Source organism: Pseudophryne corroboree, chromosome 7 (assembly GCF_028390025.1).
Source record: "Pseudophryne corroboree isolate aPseCor3 chromosome 7, aPseCor3.hap2, whole genome shotgun sequence".
In the NCBI taxonomy this organism is placed as follows: domain Eukaryota; kingdom Metazoa; phylum Chordata; class Amphibia; order Anura; family Myobatrachidae; genus Pseudophryne; species Pseudophryne corroboree.
The window spans coordinates 240,921,727-240,946,125 of NC_086450.1; the positions used below are offsets into that span (position 1 = coordinate 240,921,727).

The following is a 24,399-nucleotide window of genomic DNA, read 5'->3' on the forward strand; positions in this document are numbered from 1 at the left end:
TAATCAATTCCTCCGTGGAGACATTGACCAGCAGCAATTGCCTCCACAAAGTACACAGGGAGCTGAGATGGTGGATTCCAGTGGGGACGAATTGATAATCTGTGAGGAGGGGGATGTACATGGTGATATATCGGAGGATGATGATGAGGTGGACATCTTGCCTCTGTAGAGCCAGTTTGTGCAAGGAGAGATGAATTGCTTCTTTTTTGGTGGGGGTCCAAACCAACCCGTCATTTCAGTCACAGTCGTGTGGCAGACCCTGTCACTGAAATGATGGGTTGGTTAAAGTGTGCATGTCCTGTTTATACAACATAAGGGTGGGTGGGAGGGCCGAAGGACAATTCCATCTTGCACCTCTTTTTTCTTTCATTTTTCTTTGCGTCATGTGCTGTTTGGGGGGTGTTTTTTGGAAGGGCCATCCTGCGTGACACTGCAGTGCCACTCCTAGATGGGCCAGGTGTTTGTGTCGGCCACTAGGGTCGCTTAGCTTACTCACACAGCTACCTCATTGCGCCTCTCTTTTTCTTTGCGTCATGTGCTGTTTGGGGAGTGTTTTTTGGAAGGGCCATCCTGCGTGACACTGCAGTGCCACTCCTAGATGGGCCAGGTGTTTGTGTCGGCCACTTGGGTCGCTTAGCTTAGCCATCCAGCGACCTCGGTGCAAATTTTAGGACTAAAAATAATATTGTGAGGTGTGAGGTGTTCAGAATAGACTGAAAATGAGTGGAAATTATGGTTATTGAGGTTAATAATACTTTGGGATCAAAATTACCCCCAAATTCTATGATTTAAGCTGTTTTTTAGGGTTTTTTGAAAAAAACACCCGAATCCAAAACACACCCGAATCCGACAAAAAAAATTCGGTGAGGTTTTGCAAAAACGCGTTCGAACCCAAAACACGGCTGCGGAACCGAACCCAAAACCAAAACACAAAACCCGAAAAATTTCCGGTGCTCATCACTAATTATTGGGAGCTGCGGAACCCTTGTGGCGCCATATAAATAAAGGATAATAATAATAATAATAATAATAATAATTTTGCATGGTCCACAATTCCCTATGAAATCCAAAAGTTGCACTATCCCTCAATTTCTATAAAGTATAGAGCATATGAGACAGACAGGGCCTGTGGGAGCCTCATACATTATTATTATTATTATTATTATTATTATTATTATTATATTTTATTTATAACGTGCCACAAGTGTTTTGCAGCGCCGAACATACGACACACATTAGAACAATACACGGTACACAGAGCTTAACATTACAGGAACAGAAAAACTAAAACAGAGCACAGGTAACAATTAGCACCACAGTTCTCAGTACACAATACAGCTGAGGTGTCAGGAAGCAAAGGAGTAATCGGCATACTACTAGGGGCGGGCGGACGTTGGAAGAGATGAACGGTCACGAGCGAGAGGAGATGCAGGTATAGACAGTCACTGAGTAGGAGAGAGCTGTAACTGAAGTGCAAGAGAGGAGGGCTGTGAGACCAGGAGAGAAGAGGGTCCTGCTCCAAGGAGCTTACAATCTAGGGGGAGACAGACAGGTGACAATAGGCACAAGCAAGCGGAAGGTGGCCTGGTGGCAGGTAGTAAGCGAGGCAGAGATAGCCAAGGCATGAGGCAGGGGGTTGGGAGAGCGGCCTCAAGACTAGGTTATGCGGAAGGGTACACTTTAACATAGAAACATAGAATTTGACTGCAGATAAGAACCACTTGGCCCATCTAGTCTGCCCCTTAAACTTTAATGAACAGGTGAGTTTTCAGTACCCGTTTGAAGCTTTGCAAGGTCAGGTAGACCTGGCTTCACAAGATGTACATAAGAAACTCACAAGCAGAAATGTATTCTACAAATAAAAACTACAGAACAAGTGGCACATAAATGAGACATTTTAAAGTGACACGACACTGGCAAGATGAGACCGTCTCATTTGTAAAATGATTCTTGCCCAGTAAAATAAACTACTGTTTTAAAGGAGTAAACCCTGAATATGACATTTTCAGGTATGAACCATGAAGTTAAATATGCTTTTCTACTGCAGCTTTGCTAAAAAGTATTTCACCCCACTCCTCCTTTACAGATAGAAGAAGCTTCTCCAACTTCTTTAGGGCAGCATCATGATTTGATCCCAATGCAGGCTACTGTTAATTCACTGTCACTACCCACTAATCCACCTAATGTTGCCAGGCTGTCAGTCCCTCCCTGTCTACTCTGTCAGAGTACAATTACATAGCCATCTGATGCTGAGAAGTGTGAGACAGCATGGTGGACATTTAATAAGTATAATTTGATTATTTTCTGCATTAAATTACACTTCAGAATAATTAGCCTTTGATAGCAATATCAAATTTTAGTTTGAATCATTTGTACTTTTAAATAAATCTGTGTGACAATTTGGCCAATAGGTGGCACTGTCTGATTTTACACTGGCATAGAGAATTGAAGTAAATAGTAAGTAGTAAGTAACGTTTTGTATCAATGTTTTTTAGAAATCCCTAATTAGAAGCCAAAAAAAACTACTTATATCTCCTTGCAAATTTATAATAACATTAAAATGATACTAATAGTGGAATGCAGCATAACACTCCATCTACTCCAGTCTACATCATGTTTTATTATTAATAATTATTATGTATCTGTATTTATTATTATTATTATTATTATTAAGACAGGAAATATAAAGAAAAAAAACAACTAAAAATGTGTAACCTATCTGCTGATCTGTGCCAATCATTACTTCAATTTAATGATAGAAAAATACTTAATTCTCTTAGCAGCATTGAAGTGGCAAAATGTGGCACATGTGAAACCAAAAGAATTGTACAATCTGACTGATTCTAGATATCTGATCCTTTGCAGAGAAAAAAGTATTTGTAGTATGCTTCTGTCCTACAAGAAAAACACCTTAGTAGAATGATATGAATGCATGGGTTCTAGATAGGCCTGCATATCCCCTTTATACATACCCTACCCTATAAGGTATGTTTATTACAGGAGAAACTGTCCAGGAATCAATATTTTCTCAGAACGACTTTCTCATCCAGCACTAATTGTGCTAATATCATTAATCTATCAAATCATAATACTGAGGAAACTGAGACACCAACCTTTTCCATCTCTTAAGAGTAATCTTGTTAGACAAAGGTTACATAGATCCATGTCATTTCTTCTATTGGAAACAAATGTGCATTGTTACATTACTTTTCACTTTATGTGTACGTATCATTGTATCTGTAACACAGATATATGTGTCTCTATCCTACACTGTACTACACAGAGCTCTTCACTGTCTTTAGTTTTATTGTTGTGTTTATGGTACCTATTATTTGCTGTAATAGTGTGTACGGCAACTTGTAATGATAATAACTAATAATAAACACTTACAGTGTGTATATTCAACTATAAATCCGACAGTAGAAATATATTATAAGCACCATCATAAACTACAAAATATTCACAATTGTTATACTGTATAGTTTCAACTATAAGGATATGCAACTAGCAATACATATATATCATTATTAATGTATGTAGCACCAGCAATCCCCACAGTGCAGCTCTACAACAATATACTGTATGTTTAGTATTAGTATTATTGGAATAATTCCAGATAGATACATACATTATATTTTGCACAAATATTCTATCTAGACACAATCATGACTCCTGTCAATATTATAATAGCTCTAATGCCAGAGGCAATGGATCGGAGCAGAGGCAGAACTCTGGGAGGCAACGGAGTCATCTGCCGCCGGGCTCCTGCTCTGAAGGGGGCTCCTCTCCTCCCATTCTGTGACACCAGTGAATTAAGTTAATTGATAGCTGCCGCTATATTTTCAGTGGCCGACTTCCTCACTGGTCCCTGCACTTTACATGTCACACCCTCTCTATTATACACATTTTACTAGTGTCACAGCCAGGATTAGAAACCACAACCTATTACACTGGAAGCAGACACCTTACTGATGAAGCTGTTTTCGCCTATAGCTCCATCAGTAAATTGTCTGCTGTTACACACACACACACACACACACACACACACACACACACACACATACACACTTATCTTGATATAGAAAATAGGGGGGCACCAATATTTATCTTGCCTCCGGGCAACTGGGACGAACTTACGCCACTGGATCGGAGGCCCACTTTTGTCAGGAACATCACACATACATACTGTATATACAAACACAGTAACATCCTATGCACAGCAATGTTTGATACGCAGCACCCCTGTGTACCACCGACTGGTGCTGCCCCCTGTTGTTACAGCAGTTCGCAACAAAGCAACAATAAAATAATCAAACAAAGCCAATTCTTCCAGTGTTATAGCCGCACAGGACCGAGAGACGTTGTGATGTTAATAACTCCCATCCTGGGAATAAATGAATTCTGATTAGATCTCCAGTGCACTACTATGCTGCAAGTGAGCCCAGGGATGTTACTTCACTCTTTACGTGCAGGGAAAGCACACGTGTCCAAAGGCAGCACTAAAATAAACATGCTGGCGGCAGTGCTGGATTACAAATCCACTATCCCAGGTGGGCACAAGGAGTCCTTTGTTCTGTCAGTATAGCACATAGACGAAATGCTGGGACCACCTCAATGCCGCCTCCCTAGCTGGAAATTGTCTACAGAGGGTTAATAGCATCCCCCTACCCCTGGGGTGTGACAGAGGTCAGCCAGGGCCACTGCTGTCAATAGCCAAAAACCAGCTCTTGATGGCAGAAACAAAGGAATGGCATACCTAGGATGAGGGGCAGCTTCATTCCCAGCCTAATGCAATACACAAGCAATGTTCACACATCATTTCCACCTAATACACCAAGCCTGGCTGCTCACACACACAAAGACCATCAGAAAATAGGAAGCTCTGATATAACCCACTCGCTGCTCGCTGCTATACGGTAAACACTGAATTTATCACATTGTAGGGTTGGTTTTCCTGGCTCATTTGTACATACATTTCAGGCACTTGTAAAAAAAAAAAAATATGCAACCATGACCAGAACTAAGAGAAGGAGCTTGCTAACTTCTGTAATTATTCATATCTAGAGGAAGACCCAACTTGGCAGAACTAGTAACCTGAAAACCAACTTTTTCATTCAGTAATATGATCACTTCTGTCTGTATGGCTATGAATGCATTGGTAATATTGGCATTTCTCAGTATTAAAGGTACATTGCCAGCACTAGTTAAAGGTTTCTGCATGTTTATGTGCGTCTGACTTCAGTTTTTATAGTGCTGTTCATTCTATTTCAATGTGCTTGATGCACATCAATGTAATTATAAACTTACATTCATATCATTCTCACAAAATTCATAAATACCTGAAGTTTCTATACATGTTTTGCTTGAAGATGTAACAACTTCCCATTTTGTTAGTGCAGCAATTTTTAACAACATGGACTTAATACAGTTTGAAATACATAATTAAACATACCTAATTGCGTTTAGGTGCAACATTTGCACTGAATAAGCAAATATTGTTTATCTGTTTGGTGCAAGTTCGACAATTCAAGTCTCTGGTTTGTTTCTGTGGCTGAGCGCAAATACCGCACCTAAACACAGTTTAGTAACTAAGCACCTGCGCTTTTTACCATGCATTTCAACATAAATAGTGTATTGCAAATTCTGCTGACAAACAAAGATGTAATTACGGCCAGTGTACCAACACAGAAATAACAAAGGGCAATCTGAGATTTGTTTCATTACATCTCTGCCAAATCCCAGTCATTCACCAGGACTTAGTGGCAGTAGCATATCGCAGGAAATGTGAACTCCACTTCAGGATTACAGGATTCTGACACAGATTTCAGTTTTGCATTTCGCCATATGATTAATTATATGAACATATATAACCTAGAAATTATATATATCTATATATACACATCTATCTATCTATCTATCTATCTATCTATCTATCTATCTGTATCACATTCCATGCTAGAAAACTGTACAATTCAAAGTGCCCCCATTGGCTGCACAATAATGGAAATTGTCATGTAATGCTATTAATCACGATTTTCCATTTAATGGCCCAAAGTTAGATACGGGGCACCTGTAATCCCCCCTGTTTTTCCCTATGTGATTATCATGTCTGCTGTAAACCCTGGACAGCAGAACTGACAATCTTTCGTATGTACATTCAAATAGTGAATTCCCCAAATACAAAGTCTGCTGTGTGAAGCCTCGTTAGAATTAGTCATTTCTGATGTATTTAATCCAACAAACCAACAAATTAGGTTATTGCACAGCATTTGTTTCCATCCCACCAATCTGATTCATTTGGACCCAAGTAAAGAATCGTCAATAATAATCAAACCAATATTTGATCAACACTGTCCTCTGGCAGTCTAACAAGGAAGGGTTAATAAACACTCTTCCATTTGCCCCCTGGCACTCAGTAAGGGTTCACATAGTTGGCAGAGTGCCCTGAAAATTAAAGATCCATATTTGTTTAGGGTGTAAGCAGAAGCAAAGATCACAGGGTCCCTCATATTATCTTGGCGTCAGTGAGCCAATTAACCCCATCAATACCAAAGCACAGGCTGCTGACCAAACTCTCCCGATGCCGTCTTGCAGGATTAATAGTTCAGCTGATACTGACAGACAAACGGCCCTGACACTGAGCCCAATTCTGTATTATTGTGTGTGACAACAAATTTATTTTATTGACTGTTCCACAGATCGGAGAGCGCGCACAAAAACACCGCCAGCTAAGAACTGGCACAAAGCTGTCTCTGAAGTGGGTTACCCAGAAAGGGACTGAGTGACCTTGGCCTAAATACACCGTTAAACTGATAGTAAGCTCTTTACAACAATTATATTAATCCCTTACAGCCCCATTTGAAATATGCACATACACTATAAACTGCAATAAATTTTCTAATATTTTCAACAAATTAAAAGAAGAAAAAACAAACTTTTCTATAACGTACATTCAGGTTTCGTTGAATTTATTTGTGTTCCAGATGGGAAGAGAGGTTCACACGAGGCGCAGAAAGGGTCTGTTGCTTTTTTGTCCAGTCTCTTAACCATTTTTCCTTTTTTGATGTTCAGAGAGACGTGATGTGAAGGTTAATCACGCAAACCCCCAACCAAAAGACATCAATTACCATGTGAAAAAAAATCATTAAACTCACTGCCTGACTCCTCCATTCCATCAACCTACCTACATAGTAATCACTCCAGAGATACCTACCTACCCTTCAACTATCAAATATTCTGCAGGAACCTGCAGACTATTCTGGCTGCCTTATAAAAACTGTGGTAACTATCTACCATAACATACATCTCCACGGACACACAAATTAAAAAAACTCACCCATGATCGATTACCACAGAGGCACCTACCTGACCATCAGTTGTGTCACAGGCACCTATCAATCCGACTACAAACCATAACAAGCACTTTCCCCATAACCCAGTCAGTAATCAAATACTACCTGAACACCTACCTACAACATTGATTCTGATCACACTTCAAAAGGACCTACCGAGATCCTAACAAACTCTAAAAGATACCATGACCGAGTGAATACGAACACCTACAGGGGTGATTTCCAGGGGTCACCAAAGCTTGCACAGATTCTAACCAGTTAACAAATGTTTCTGAATTTATTGATATTTATAAAGTAACATCAAAACGTAGCCTTATCCACCTCACAGAACATACAAACATCACTCTAGTCATTCATTAACCCTTTATTCGGGTCCTGGCATATATATTATAAAAAAATAAAAATCAATGTTTATAGGAGATTAACACTAGTAATGTATCCCATAAATGCACTGCAATAAACTGAATGTCTTATGGTCACAGTACTGGAGGATGAACCTTGCTTGATAGCAATTGTTAAACAAACAGTGGTGAAAGCCATAACCCTGCATTGCTCTTTGTGACCAAAAACATTGCACAATGCAGCTGCTGAAGGATTCCATGCACTTCAAAAGTAATATAGGATGGTGGGTTTCCTATACAGGTTGCGAGGGGAGTGCAGTGGGCCATAGGTAGTGAAGTGAGGATGATACATATGAATGGGTGGGATGGCATTGAGATAAGCAGGCTAGATGTGGCATGAGTGACCACAGAGGGGTTGGCATTCTAAAGGGTACATGAGCTATAGGTGCACGAGACTGGAAACATTAATGATAAAGTAGCGACAGGGCACAGCACTGCGCCGGCTATAGGCAATAGAAGCACAGTACTTGTTCAGTCTTAGGCGATGGGGCACTGTACTGGTCAGGACTTAGGTAACGGGGTACAATACTGGTCCAGCAATAGGTGACGGGGGCACAGATCTGGTCCACTCTTCGGTGATGGGGCACTTCACTATTAGGCAATAGGGCACAATACTGGTCCACTATTAGGTGATATGGCACAGTATTGGTTCAGTCTTAAATAACATGGGTACAGGTCCAGTATTAGGTTATAGGGCACAGTACTCATCCAGTATTACATGATGGGACACAGTACTGCTTCAGTATTAGGTGATGAAGCACAATACTGGTCCAGTATTAGATGATGGGGCAAAGTATTGGTTCAGTATTAAGCGATGAGGGCACTGTACAGGTCCACTATTTAGGCGATGCGGGCACAGTAATGGTCTGGTCTTGGGGGATGGGGCCATAATAATTAGCTGGTCTTCGTTGATGGGGCACAGTGTTTGTCCAGTCTTGGATAAAGAGGACACAGTGCTGGTCCGGTCTTGGGTGATGGGGGCACAGTGCTGATCGGTCTTGGGTGATGGGAACACAGTACTCTGTTGAGGGGATACAGCACTGCTCTGGTACGATCTTAGGTGATGGGCACACAGTACTTGTAAGGTCTTAGGTGTTGATCTACAGTACAGTACTTGTAAGGTCTTAGGTGTTGATATGTTACAGTACAGTACGGTCTTAGGTGTTGCTCTACAGTACAGAACTGTGTAGTTAGTAAGAGAAACAGTACTGGTCTGGTCTTAGGTGACAGCAGAACAATATTTGTCGGATTATAAATACCGGTCGGACCAGCAATGTGCGTGCTCCATCACATAAAATCGGACAAATACTGTTTGGTCCAGTCTGACTTAAAGAAGATAGGTGTGTGGTGAGTTCTGCAATAAGCTGGTGAGGATGCATCAGACACACACAGTCACACAAATACATACTATATATAATGCAACTCTCGGTACACATACACAAAGACGCCCCCATGTTACTTACTGTGCGCCTGGGCCGGGGGGCTGCACAAGGCATCAGTCTGGGGGGGGGTCCCGACAAGTCCACAGGGAGCGTAGGGAGCAGAGTCCGCTCAGCATGGAGCTCTCGCTGTACTGACTGGCGGAGGAGGCGGCTCCAATCGGTGATGTCACATAATATATGCAGCACGGGGTAGTGCTAGAGCCGGGGGCTTCTAATAGGGGCAGCCAGCGGCTCTGGCTGGCCGGGGAATGTTCTGCTGGGGGCGCTGTACAGCGTGTGCAGGGTGCGGTCTTCGGGTTTCGAGGAAAGTGCAACCCGGTGGCACGGTGCGGGTGAGCTGCAGTCTGGGGGATCCCGGGATCTGTCTGCAGCTCTGTAGTCTCAATGTTCTGCAACCTTGGTGTTCTGCTGTCTGAATTCTAAATGCTATATAGTGTGAATACTGAATACCCTTAGACATGAGTGTTCTGAAGTGCAAGTGCAGTTCTTTATGTGATGAAATTCCTCTGCTGAATGTTCTGCAACGTGAATGCTCAGCACTGCAGTATAAATTCTAGGTTATGTGCAACTTTAGAATTCTGATGTCTTTTTTGCAGAAATTAAATGTTCTGCAACGTGGATATTTGGTAGTACTTTTGCGAAATGTTCTGCAGCATGAATGTTATACACTTTGAATGCTCTGTCATCCAAATGCTGAATAGTTTCTAACTTACAGTAGGTGCGTTGTATGCTAAATCCTACATATGCTGTTATTATATGAATGCTCTGCAATCTTGAGGCTTAACTGCTCTGCAGTGCAAATTCTGTATTTGTGATGAGTATGCTGTACACAGTCTAACATACTCTATGCCAGAGATTTTCAACCTTTTACAACTTGCGGCACACTAAACAAGATTTAAATATTGCCAAGGCACACTCAAATATAATGGTGATGCATGGTGCAGTTGCGTGTCCTAGGATGTCATGTTGCAGCTTTTCCATAGGTAACGCCTGAGCCACATCTGAGAAAGCCAGAAGAGCCCAACACTGCCCGAGCCCAACATTAGAACTGGCTCTGCAACCACTAAACCCACCAGTATTGATCGTTCTAGGGTCTGAGTAGCGGCAAAACACTCACGGACCTGGCTCTGCTTCTATGGCGGCACACCTGGAGACTGCTCAGGGCACCCTAGTATGCCACGGCACAGTGGTTGAAAAACACTGCTCTATGCTATGCAGGGGTGTCAGAACATTTATAGGTTGGGGGGGGGGGCAAGATAGAACCTCATTTTGGCGCCCCTGGGGGCGGAGCCACCAGGGAGGAGGAGGCAGTACTATGGGGACGAAAAGGAGGTAGCACCATGGTGGGGAGGAGACTGCACTATGTAGATGGAGGCCGGGAGTCCCACTGATGGCTGTGCTGCGATGGGGGAAGGAGGAGCCCGGGACTGAAGCATTGCGCTGGCAAGCAACATTGTGTAGGTGAGGCTGGCCCCCGGGACCTCTGGGGAGCAGGCAGGGACGGCAACAGAAATATTGGGGCCCAGTACGCAGATATCTCTGGGCCTCCTTCCCCACCTGGGCCCCATACATCCACTGCCACTACAATACCCTTAGGGGAGCAGTAGACAGGGGAGTGAGAGAGAAACAAAGAGGGTGTTGGCGAGGGGAAGCATTCGATATCCCGGCTGTGGGGATCCCGGTGCTCAGCATACAGGCAAGGGAATCCCGACCGTCGGGATACCGACAACTTCTCCCTCTTGGGGTGTCCACAACACCCCTGGAGGGAGAATAAATAGAGTGCCACTGTGCCTGCAGCATGGCGAGCGCAGTGAGCCCACAAGGGGCTCTTTTGCACTCTCCCCACTTACGGCAGACAGGATCCCGGCGCCGGTATGCTGGGCGCTGAGATCCTGACAGCCGGGATATCATAGTCCCCCGTCGGCGAGAGAGAGAGGAGCAAGAGGAGAAAGTGTTAGGGAGAAAGAGTGGAGCAAGAGAGAGAGTGTCAGCGAGAGAGGTGCATGAGGAGAGAGTGTTAGGGAGAGCGAACATATGCGCACGCATGGGGGTTCTGAGTACCTCATATATAATATGAGGTAATCAGTTTGCCAGCTGTCGCTATCCTGGCGGTCAGGATACCGACGCCGGAATCCTGACAGCCAGCTATGCCGACAGCCGGAATACCGGCTCACGGGATATTCCCACTCGTGGGTGTCCACGACACCCATAGGGTGGGAATAGAACCTGTGGGAGTGCTTCGTTGCGCTCCTCCCTGCTAGCATTTTGACGTACGTGCTGTATGTATTCCATATATATATATATACACACAGTATATATATATATATATATATATACAGTGTATATATATATATATATATACACATATATATATACACACACAATATTTGCAGGGGATTTCCATATATGTGCATTTTACACACACACACACACACATATATATATATATATATAGATACGGCAGAACGGATCGGCACTCGCCTTACCCCAGTTAAAGTGCTCTGGTGGTGCCTTCTGGAAAACAAAAACCCACGGAACAACTACTTCCATTCAGCGGCACTCAGAGACTGAGACAGCATATAAATTAAAGTCATCAAGTGGTTTAATGTGTCTCAAAAAACCTGCATTCCAACGTTTCGGGGCGTAACCACCCCTTTGTCAAGGTGAGCAAAACAAAATATATATATATTTTTTTTTATATGACGTACATATATGGAACCCCCCACCCTCCCCTACAAACCCTGCATTTGCCATTGGAGAGGGTGAGAGGGAGTGGGAGGGAGCGGGGGAGACTCTTACTTGTCACAAGCCAGCCACAGGTCTGTAATGAAGGGAAGGCAGGCACTTCTCTTCATTAGGCCACGCCCCCTACTCACCCGCGAATCGCTGAACTTCTCAGAGGCCGTGAGACGGCCTGGGAAGAGGGGGAGGGACGGACAGCCCCGTTGAAAACTGCGTCTGGGAGCAGAAGTGGCTGCACAGTGCACACAGCCACATCCTGCTGCTGCTCAGTTCCTGCCTGCACGGAGGTGATGTGCGGTCTTTCAGCTGACCGCACATCGCTCCTCCTGTATATCGGCGGCGGCGCCTGTCATATTAGGGGGGGGGGGGGGGGGCAAGCTTGCCTTCCTCCCATTCCGATGCCTCCGATGCTATGTCATTTGCACTGCAGTTTAGCACTGGATGTTATGTGACATTAATAAATAGCTCTTTGCAATGCAAATGAAGTAGACTTCTTTGTAAATACTCAAGGTCCCGCAAGTCCGTTATTTCTCTGTAACTATGGGCCTTATTCAGCGATGGACGCAGTTCATACAGCAGCTGTGTCTTTGGATGCAGCTGATGTCCAAAAATATGCAAATGCAGCAGGAGGTGTCTTAAGTAAATAGACACCTAGGGGTAAATGTACTAAAGCTAAAAATTAAAAGTGGTGATGTTGCCCATAGCAACCAATCATATTCTATCATTTCTCTATTTCATCCTAGAAAATTATAGAATCTTATTGGTTGCTATGGGCAACATCACCACTTTTCATTTTTAGAGGCTTTAGTAAATTTACTCCCTCCTGTGTGCTTGTGTATAGACAGCTGCTGTATCTGAAGACGCAGCTTCGGATCATCTGCGTGGACATAGACCACCTGAGACTAATAGCCTCTACACATTTAACGATTTGCCGTCGAGGAGCCCGACGGCCGACCCAGCGGCGCGCGGGGGAGAGGTGGGGGGGTGGGAGTGAAGTTTCTTCACTCCCTGACGTCACCCGACCCCATAGCCCTGCATGCTAATATAGACGATATTGTCCATATTGGCTTGCAGACATAAACAGCCCGGCACCAACGATGAACGACCGCGGGGCCGCATATCGTCATTGTTGGTGCCTACATGTAACCCATATATGGACTGTATATGTATATAATATAATATATGCACTATATGAACTGCATGTGAATGTATGTATATTCATGATGATCAATAGTAATAGTGTTATTAGTGTAACACAGTAACATAGTATCTAAGGTTGAAAAAAGACAATTGTCCATCGGGTTCAATCTATTTGTGGTCTCCTATGCACGATTACTTTGTATAATATTTTGACTGAAGTTGCTGACTGCCGTTCCGATTAATATATATAATTTATAATATTTATATTCAGTATAAGTATATATGTACTACGAGTGGTAGAAGGATAGAGAAATATAGACTCACGAGGGCCCTACGCTCACGGGAGTAGCGCGAGCGGTTTCTGGAGGAGGGTAGAAATAGGGCTGACAGAGCTGAGCGAGGGCAGAGGCTGTTCGGTTGGAGCGGTGCTGGATGCCTGAAGAGGGGAGCACTATTGCCGGAGGAAGGAGGAGTGCGGCTGAAGAACTGTAGTGGCATCACGTTTTCTGACCGGAGCTAACCCGGGAGCTAAGGAGTGAAGGCGGAGCCGCAAAGCAGCAGCTGTCAGCGGCGGCATAGACCAACCAGCGTTAGCCACCAGCCCCAAGGGAGGAGACTTCAGGGAGGAGCTTTACCGTTGGGCAGCCCAGGTCCTCCTGAGCCGGGAGCAGGGACGACGCAACCTCCTGAGCTGGGAGCAGGGACGACGCAACGACACAACACCGCTGCCTTCCCCATCAGTGAGTACCGCAATTGCACAGACACAACTAGCCAGTGACAGTCAGATAACGCCAGTGACAGTCAGAGGCTCTCTAACAACACGAACAGCAGCGCGATAGCGCCAGTGACAGTCAGAGGCTCTCTAATAACACGAACAGCAGCGCTCGCGACAGCCGGAGGCTATCTGCGCTTCCAGCATCTCTGACACAGCCCGCGCCAGTGAGTGACAGCAGGAGGATAGCTGCGCAACACAGATAGGAGATTGTAAATCAGTATCCTCTACAATAGGTACTCTAGGTACTCTTGACAATTAAGCATTTCTGCCCAGTAAGAGGCTGGGGGAGTGAAGTTAACCAGCAGTTGAACTGTATAGCAGCCATCTGACATTCTCTTCTGCATCTCTGATCCAGTAACTAAGGTGAACACAGCTGGAGTTTATTATATGGAAATTGATCAAGAGAGTAGCAATTTATAGTAAGAGCAAGAGTGGCCACAACCTATGGACACAGTGTGATAGTAGAAGTTACAGTGTAACGAAAGGTTTCCTGACTTATGCAAAGGGAACGCAACCGATTATTCTGATTAAACCAAACCATAACTTTAGCAAAGGGAGCTTTATCGACCACTAATTGTCCAGCACAGTGAACATTGGATCTACAGGATATATATATATATATATACCGTATATACTCGAGTATAAGCCGACTTTTTCAGCACGTTTTTTTGTGCTGAAAAAGCCCCCTCAGCTTATACTCGAGTCAGTGGAAGGAAGGACACGGAGGGCACAGCGCGCGGCTCTCCTGTGTCCCTCCTGCGTCTCCGTCTCCGGCGGCGTGTGTGTGTGTAAAATGAACTGCCCGTTCGTGAGCTCTGATTGGCTCACGAACCGGCACTTCATTTAGTGCACACACGCCGCCGGAGACGCAGGAGGGACACAGGAGAGCCGCGCGCTGTGCCCTCCGTGTCCCTCCTTCAGAAGACAATGCGGGAGCGATGGAGGGTAAGTACCCTTCCTGGCACTGTGGGGCATATCTGGCAGCATGAGGGCACATCTGGCACAGTGGGGCATATCTGGCAGCATGAGGGCACATCTGGCACTGGGGCATATCTGGCATATCTGGCAGCATGAGGGCATATCTGGCACTGTGGGGCATATCTGGCAGCATGAGGGCATATCTGGCACTGTGGGGCATATCTGGCAGCATGAGGGGCACATCTGGCATATCTGGCAGCATGAGGGCATATCTGGCAGCATGAGGGCATATCTGGCACTGTGGGGCATATCTGCCACTGTGGGGCATATCTGGCAGCATGAGGGCATATCTGGCACTGTGGGGCATATCTGGCACTGTGGGGCATATCTGGCAGCATGAGGGCATATCTGGCACTGTGGGGCATATCTGGCAGCATGAGGGCATATCTGGCACTGTGGGGCATATCTGGCAGCATGAGGGCATATCTGGCACTGAGGGCTGTGTACGGCTAGAGCTGCATTTCCCACCCTAGGCTTATACTCGAGTCAATAAGTTTTCCCAGGTTTTTGTGATAAAATTAGGTGCCTCGGCTTATATTCGGGTCGACTTATACTCGAGTATATACGGTATATATCAATAGTATTCTTGGATACATCTGGACATAATCTGACTCTTTCTAGTAGTGACGTAACCAAGGGCCCCAACGTATCTACACACTGTATCTACACACTGCAGTTAGAAGAGTTACTCGAGTTACTTGTAAAATATTCATAGAATACCCGGGTATTCAGGTACTACCAACAATTACACGAGATTTACATTTTTTGGTCTCTTGGTAATTCATTTTTTGTATTGCATGCAAAGGTTCTTGTATAGGAAATAGAATATACTGTATGTCTATCTCGACGTGGATGACCTGGAAAAGAAGGGGAAGGTATTTACTTACCTGAGCAAGCCTAAAATATATTAGCTCGGGTGGAGGCAAATCATACTAATATAACTAACCATCTGGTGTTCGCGACTACCGTCAAGGACAAAGGGGTGGTTACAACTGGAGGCACTCCTGAGATCCCAGGTTAGCGCCTAGCTTGGAAAGACTAGTATATAATAACATCGATAGAGATATGGATTGCGTTACAAGGGAGGACATGTATCTGTGGTGTCAACAGAAAGGGAAAAATCCCCAAAGGTGTTTCGGGATAAAAGGAAGTTTTTCTGAATTTTCTGATAGTGATATATCATCAAAGGTCAGGACATTGTATGGCGTGTATGAACCTTACATAGTGGATAAGTGGAGAGGAGAGCTGGGAGACGTCTGTGCTATACTTATAGAAACGGGAAAAGACCTAGATGCTAGTTTAATTCCCAGTAGGATAATAGCAGATGAAGACTCAGGAAGAAAATGGGATATTCTTTGGCCTAGTCATAGTCCGAGTGGCAGAGAAAAGAATGATGCTCCCAGTGCTCACAACCCCGAAATGTCATCAACGGATGAAGTGGGTAGTTCTCCAAAATCCAAAGATGGAAAGAAAGAAGGGAGTGATACAACATTCAAGAATAGTGAAGACCGATTAGGGGGCCAGTTCGAGTCCATAATGGATCGTGTCGTCACTCAGCTTGAGAGGTGGCATTACGAAGGGAGCTATAGGAGATTACGCATTTTTTTCTGGAATCCAGCCAATACCTCAAGGGGAGGAAACCTATGAATCCTGGAAGGAGGCGGCTAAACAACAGACTGAGGAGTGGCAATGTCCGGACCACATAAAAAGACAACGAGTGGTAGAGAGTTTACGGGGACCTGCGATGGGTGTAATACAAGCTGCCCGGCGGAGTAACCCGAATGCAACCCATAAAACCTATTTTAAAGCTCTCGACTATGCTTACGGAACTCTTGAGGATGTAGGGGATTTAGTCTCGAGGATGCATCACACTTTCCAGGATTCAGGAGAAAAATTAAGCACTTTTTTATACAGATTAGTCAGATTGTTGTATGAAATGGTAGATAAAGGAGGACTGCAGAAAACAGAGGTGGGTGCTAGTAGGATGAAACAGCTATTGAGAGGTGCATTGACTGCAGACCCTGTAGCACAGAAATTACGGTGTTCTGAGACTCGTCTAATTCCTCCAAGTTTTAATGATCTAATGAAAGAGATAAAGCAAGAAGAGACTCTGATTGAGATGAGAGAACGAACCATGAAAAAGGTAAAAGTGGTGGTTCCTACTATAGAATCTAAATCTAACTCATTTGAGGAAAAGATTTTAAAACTAATGGAGGAGCAAAATAAAAAGATTGATCGATTCATTGCTACTCAAAGTGTTAATGTCTCCCGACGAGGCAATGCGATTAGAGGAATAGGACGAGGATATAGGAACACTAGAGGATGTTTCAAATGTGGACGATATGGTCACAGGGCGATTGAATGCAATCAGAATAGGAGTAGTAATGATGATAATATCAGGGATGATACTAACCAAGAAGGAACTGATCAGGGAAACGAGAGGGGGATGTCAGTGGTCATCCCCTCTCCGGCCCCCTAGAAATTGGTAGATGTGCCATGGGGAGCTCATGGTGGAACGGAGACATCCCAGAGGGTCTTTTGGGACCCATCCCCATGAGAGTAGCTAAAATAAATGGAAAAAACTGTGACGTTCTTTTGGACAGTGGTTCACAAGTGTCTATCATTTTTGAGTCATGGTATCGAACAAACATACCTGATGTGAAGATACAGTCATTATCTGGACTGGTCATATGGGGACTCAGCGTAGAGAGGTACCCCTATTTGGGTTATGTCAATGTCACCCAGGAATTTGAGAGAGATGGGGCTAATGAGACCAATCAAGTCCCATTTGTTGCATTAATATGCCCTGAAATCCCTGAAGGCAGAGAAAATCTCCCCATTATTGTAGGAACGAATATCAAATTATACCAAGCCTTGACCGATTGGTGTAGGGAGGAAGACAATAAGGGCAGTATAAACACATTTGTTATTCAAACTCAGACTAATGAAGAAACGGCATGTATAAAATCAGAGAGTGCTGAAGAGAATGTTGAAATGCCAATAAACGTTTCATCTGTCTGTGGAAAGCGCTATGACTTGTGTTTTAAGGGAAGCGATATCTCTGGGTCTGAAAAGGATGCTTTAATACGGGAACTATTGAAGAGAGACCAAGCTTTCTCAGCAGAAGAATGGGACTTAGGGAAAGCTAAGGGAGTTGAGCATCACATCAAATTAACCAATGATAACTCTTTCCGTGAGCGGTCCCGTAGAATTGCTCCAGCAGACTTTGATGACACATTTAAAAGAGTTATTAGAGAATCACGTCATTATCGAATCCAGAAGTCCATACGCCTCGCCTATTGTTATTGCTAGAAAAAAGAATGGGAAAATTCGTATGTGTGTGGATTATAGAACTTTGAATCAACGGATTGTACCTGACCAATACACTGTTCCCAAGATTGATGAGGCTTTGGACTGCCTTCAAGGCAGTATCTGGTTTTCGGTTCAGGACTTGAGAAGTGATTTCTACCAAATTCCTATGTGCCCCAGCGATAGGGAGAAAACCGCGTTCATCTGCCCTTTAGGTTTTTATGAATTATTGATGATGCCGCAGGGAATTAGAGGAGCTCCAGCAACCTTTCAACGAACTATGGACAAGGTAGTCGGGGATATGAATTCCCGAGAGGTGATAGTATACCTAGATAATATAATAGTCTTTGGAAGTTCCCTGGAAGAACACAATAACCGCTTGCTTAGAGTGACAGAACGGCTGATTGAAGGAGGGTTGAAACTGTCTTTGGACAAATGTCACTTATGCCAGTCCTCCGTAAAGTATTTAGGACACATTGTCAGCCGTGAGGGAGTAGCCACTGATCGAGCTAAAGTAGAAGTAGTAAATAAATGGCCCCGTCCCGCTAAATTGAAAGATCTGCATTCATTCCTAGGGTTTTGCGGGTATTACCGGAAGTTCGTCCCGGGGTATTCAAGAATCGCTAAGCCATTGACTGACCTTACGAAAGGATATCCACCAGTTTGGAAAAAGAAAAACCTGTCACAGAAGAAGCCGGAATTAGCTTCTGAGTGTTACTTTAGACTAAGCGAGCCATTCGGAGAAAGATGGAGTCCTCAATGTGAAAGAGCTTTTGAAGAGTTAAAAGAATGTTTGACAAATGCTCCTGTTTTAGCATATGCTGACCCTAAATTACCATATACGCTACATACAGATGCTTCTCAAGTAGGTATGGGGGGTACTATATCAACTGCACCAAAACAAATTGAGACCAATAGCATTTGTAAGTAGGGGGTTATCAAAAAGTGAAAAAAGGTATCCGACTCATAAGTTGGAGTTTTTGGTCCTGAAATGGTGCATAGTCGAAAAGTTTCATGATTATTTATATGGCGGCTATTGTGAAGTCCATACAGATAACAACCCCCTTACTTACATCCAGACTACCGCAAGGCTAGATGCCACTGGGCACCGCTGGCTGTCGGCTCTAACATTGTATGATTTCAAGATCAAATATCGACCGGGTAGTACCAACACTGATGCTGACTTCTTGTCAAGGATACCTAATCAACCAACTGATACTGAAGAAGAATGGATAGAAGTGCCGGCTGGAGAAATAAAAGGGATGTGTCACAATGTTAGCAGTACAAGGAATGGTATGGACACGCTGGAATTACTCAGCAGCCTGTGAGCTACTGGACAGGCTATACCTTTATCTTACTGCTGTATTAGTAACATCGAACTTGAAGGAATATCCAAAGTCCGGCCTCGCCAATTGCAAAAGGATCAAAAGCATGACCCCTGTATAGGATATATAATATCTAAGATGAATGGAAATGTAACTGTATCCAAACCCCAGGAATGGGCTAGGGATATTCAACTGCTGGAAAGACAAAGAAAGAATCTGCTATTCGATAAAGGGATTCTATATCGGAACCGACAACAAGTTAATGGGAGAGGGAAATCCCAACTTGTACTTCCACAGAAGTATCGAGCCCAAGTGTTAAAAGCCTTACATGATGATCATGGACATCTAGGAATTGATAAAACCATGGGGTTGATAACCGACAGATTTTATTGACCTAATATGAAAGTGGAGATAGAGGAATACTGCAAGAATTGTGGGAATTGCATAGTAAGGAAATCATTACCTATGAAAACTGCCCCATTAGTCACAATCCAAAGTAATGGCCCCATGGATCTCGTGTGTATAGATTACCTGTCCTTAGAAGTTGAACCTGGAAAAAAGTGTAATATACTTATTGTGACTGATCACTTCACTCGCTATGCCCAAGCTTACGTAACACCTAACCAGAAAGTTTCAACCGTGGCCAATACCCTATGGGACAGGTTCTTCATTCATTATGGGTTACCCAATAGGCTACATTCTGACCAGGGGCGGGATTTTGAAAGCAGGCTTATTAAAGAACTGTGTGCAACTTGTGGAATTGAAAAATCTAGGACAACCCCGTATCATCCGCAAGGGGATCCTCAGCCTGAGAGGTTCAATCGCACATTATTAAATATGCTGGGAACCCTTAATCCCTTAGATAAAGTCAAATGGAAAATGCATATCAATAGAGTAGTACACGCCTATAATTGTACAAGAAATGAAGCTACTGGAATGACCCCTTATTTCCTCATGTTTGGGTGAGAGGCTAAATTGCCTATTGATGTGTGTCTGGGGGTATCTCCTGATGGACAAACTGTCCCTTCTCACTCCAAATACGTGGAAAAATTGAGGGAAGACCTAAAATTGGCATATGAATTAGCCAATGAATCGGCCAAGAAGCTGGAAAAAAAACAACAAAGTGTATTACGATAGGAAAGTGCGAGACCAAGTTTTAGCTCCCGGAGATAGGGTACTGTTGAGGCATCTTGGGATGCAGAAAAAGTTCAAGATAGCTAATCGTTGGAAGGAGGAACCCTATGTTGTGGTGGAGAAATTCCATGACTTACCTGTGTATAAAATTACACCAGAAAATGGAGAAAACACTTTACTTACTTATCACCGTCAACACCTACTCCCGATTGAACGGGAAGTTCGGTTAGGAATTTATAAAAGAAAGGAAGATGATCATTCTAATAAGAGCAAACCCGAGGAGGGGGTGGTAAGCCCACAAATGCCAACCAAAAAAGACTGGGAAAGTTCGGAAGAAGAGGATTATGAAAGCTTGGGATACTATTATAAGAATGTGGATATTGAGTTTGGGGATCCTCCAAAAGGGCCCTTTGAGTCCCTCAATAAAGATAATCCTATTTCTGAGTATGATGTAAATTATACAAATGGGAATGAGAGTGAGATCATAAGTGATAATGATTCCCAGTATATTGTAGATAACACTAATGATGACACTAATTTAGGAGAAGGTTCAGAAGGTTCAGGGAGTACTTCTTCTGTAATGAATGAGGGTGGAAATGAACTATTTGAAGTAAAAAAGAGGCCAAGAAGGATCTGCCAACCCCCTTCTATACTTATCTATGACGAATTAGGGGTACCAAGGGTAGTTCCAAGGGTGGTATACTCTTTAAACTCTAATTTAGTATACAGTTGGCCGTATTTTGGAGGTAATTATATATAGAGTCTAAAGGAAGGGAACGAAACATTTATTTGTGAGGTGGTGATTTTATTGCATGGCTGCATGTTAATCACCAGGGGGAGAGTGTAACCCATATATGGACTGTATATGTATGTATATAATATAATATATGCACTATATGAACTGCATGTGAATGTATGTATATTCATGATGATCAATAGTAATAGTGTTATTAGTGTATAATATTTATATTCAGTATAAGTATATATGTACTACGAGTGGTAGAAGGATCGAGAAATATAGACTCACGAGAGCCCTACGCTCATGGGAGTAGCGCAAGCGGTTCCTGTAGGAGGGTAGAAATAGGGCTGCTGGAGCTGAGCGAGCGCAGAAGCTGTTCGGTTAGAGCGGTGCTGGATGCCTGAAGAGGGGAGCGCTATTGCCGGAGGAAGGAGGAGTACGGCTGAAGAACTGTAGTGGCGTCACGTTTTCTGACCGGAGCTAACATGGGAGCTAAGGAGTGGAGGCGGAGCCGCAAAGCAGCAGCTGTCAGCGGCGGCATAGAGCAACCAGCGTTAGCCGCCAGCCCCAAGGGAGGAGAATTCAGGGAGGAGCTTTACCGTTGGGCAGCCCAGGTCCTCCGCTTTACCGTTGGGCAGCCCAGGTCCTCCTGAGCCGGGAGCAGGGACGACGCAACCTCCTGAGCTGGGAGCAGGGACAACGCAATGACACAACACCGCTGCCTTCCCCACCAGTGAGTACCGCAATTGCACAGACACAACTAGGCAGTGACAGTCAGATAACGCCAGTGACAGTCAGAGGCTCTCTAACAACATGAACAGCAGCACGATAGCGCCAGTGACAGTCAGAAGCTCTCTAATAACACGAACAGCAGCGCCCGCGACAGCCGGAGGCTATCTGCGCTTCCAGCATCTCTGACACAGCCCGCGCCAGTGAGTGACAGCAGGAGGATAGCTGCGCAACACAGATAGGAGATTGTAAATCAGTATCCTCTACAATAGGTACTCTAGGTACTCTTGACAATTAAGCATTTCTGCCCAGTAAGAGGCTGGGGGAGTGAAGTTAACCAGCAGTTGAACTGTAAAGCAGCCATCTGACATTCTCTTCTGCATCTCTGATCCAGTAACTAAGGTGAACACAGCTGGAGTTTCTCTAACGTCCTAGTGGATGCTGGGGACTCCGTAAGGACCATGGGGAATAGCGGCTCCGCAGGAGACTGGGCACAGCTAAGAAGGAATTAGGACTACCTGGTGTGCACTGTCTCCTCCCACTATGACCCTCCCCTAGTTAGAATCCTGTGCCCGGCCGAGCTGGATGCACACTAGGAGCTCTCCTGAGCTCCTAGAAAGAAAGTATATGTTAGGTTTTTTATTTTACAGTGAGATCTGCTGGCAACAGACTCACTGCAGCGAGGGACTAAGGGGAGAAGAAGCGAACCTACCTAACTGGTGGTAGCTTGGGCGTCTTAGGCTACTGGACACCATTAGCTCCAGAGGGATCGACCGCATGGAACCGGCCATTGGTGTTCGGTCCCGGAGCCGCGCCGCCGGCCCCCTTACAGAGCCAGAAGCAAGAAGAATCCGGAAAATCGGCGGCAGAAGACATCAGTCTTCACCAAGGTAGCGCACAGCACTGCAGCTGTGCGCCATTGCTCCTCATACACACTTCACACTCCGGTCACTGAGGGTGCAGGGCGCTGGGGGGGGGGCGCCCTGAGAAGCAATAAATACACCTTGGCTGGCAAATATATCACAATATATAGCCCCAGAGGCTATATATGTGATAAATACCGCTGCCAGAATCCATAAAAAAGCGGGAGAAAAGTCCGCCGAAAAAGGGGCGGAGCTATCTCCCTCAGCACACTGGCGCCATTTCTCCCTCACAGTTCCGCTGGAAGGAAGCTCCCTGGCTCTCCCCTGCAGTATACACTACAGAAAAGGGTAAAAAAGAGAGGGGGGGCACTAAATTTAGGCGCAAAATACATATATAGCAGCTATAAGGGGATAAAATTTAGTTAATCCCTGTATTATATAGCGCTCTGGTGTGTGCTGGCATACTCTCTCTCTGTCTCCCCAAAGGGCTTTGTGGGGTCCTGTCTTCTGTCAGAGCATTCCCTGTGTGCGGTGTGTCGGTACGGCTGTGTCGACATGTTTGATGAGGAGACTTATGTGGAGGAGGAGCAGGTGCCTATAAATGTGTTGTCACCCCCTGCGGGGCAGACACCGGAGTGGGTGGACTTGTGGAAGGAATTACCCGAAAGTGTCGACTCCTTACATAAAAAATTTGACGACATGCCAAATGTGGGGCAGCCGGCTTCTCAGCCCGTGCCTGCCCAGACGTCTCAAAAGTCATCAGGGGCTCTAAAACGCCCGCTGCCTCAGGTGGCAGACACAGATGTCGACACGGATACTGATACCAGTGTCGACGACGAAGAGACTAATGTAATGTCCAATAGGGCCACTCGTTATATGATTGAGGCAATGAAAAATGTTTTACACATTTCTGAAGTGACCCCAGGTACCACAAAAAAGGGTATTATGTTTGGGGAGAAAAAACTACCAGTAGTTTTTCCCCCTTCTGAAGAATTAAATGACGTGTGTGAACTAGCGTGGGCTTCCCCTGATAAAAAATTTGTAATTTCAAAAAAATTACTAATGGCGCACCCTTTCCCGCCAGAGGATAGGTCACGTTGGGAAACACCCCCTAAGGTGGATAAAGCACTTACGCGCTTATCAAAAAAGGTGGCACTGCCGTCCCAAAGCAGGAGGCTCTCCAAAAAGCTATATATACACACACTGGTATTATACTGAGACCAGCTATTGCCTCAGCATGGATGTGCAGTGCGGCAGCTGCATGGTCAGACTCCCTGTCAGAGAACATTGACACCCTAGACAGGGACACTATATTGCTAAACGTAGAGCATATTAAAGACGCTGTCTTTTACATAAGAGATGCACAGAGGGATATTTGCCGGCTGGCATCAAAAATAAGTGCACTGTCCATTTGTGCCAGGAGAGGGTTATGGACCCGGCAGTGGACAGGGGATGCAGATTCCAAAAGGC

At 44.5% G+C, this 24,399-nt stretch overlaps 1 protein-coding gene across 1 annotated transcript in view; it reads right to left on the reverse strand.

Moving 5' to 3' along the window:
* Positions 1-9,489, reverse strand: part of SEMA5B (semaphorin 5B) — a 750,739-nt gene extending 741,250 nt beyond the window's left edge. The window contains exon 1 of the mRNA XM_063934055.1: positions 9,217-9,489. The gene's annotated coding sequence lies outside the window, so the exon portion shown is untranslated. The remainder of the gene's footprint in view (positions 1-9,216) is intronic.
* Between the last annotated feature and the right edge of the window lie 14,910 nt (positions 9,490-24,399).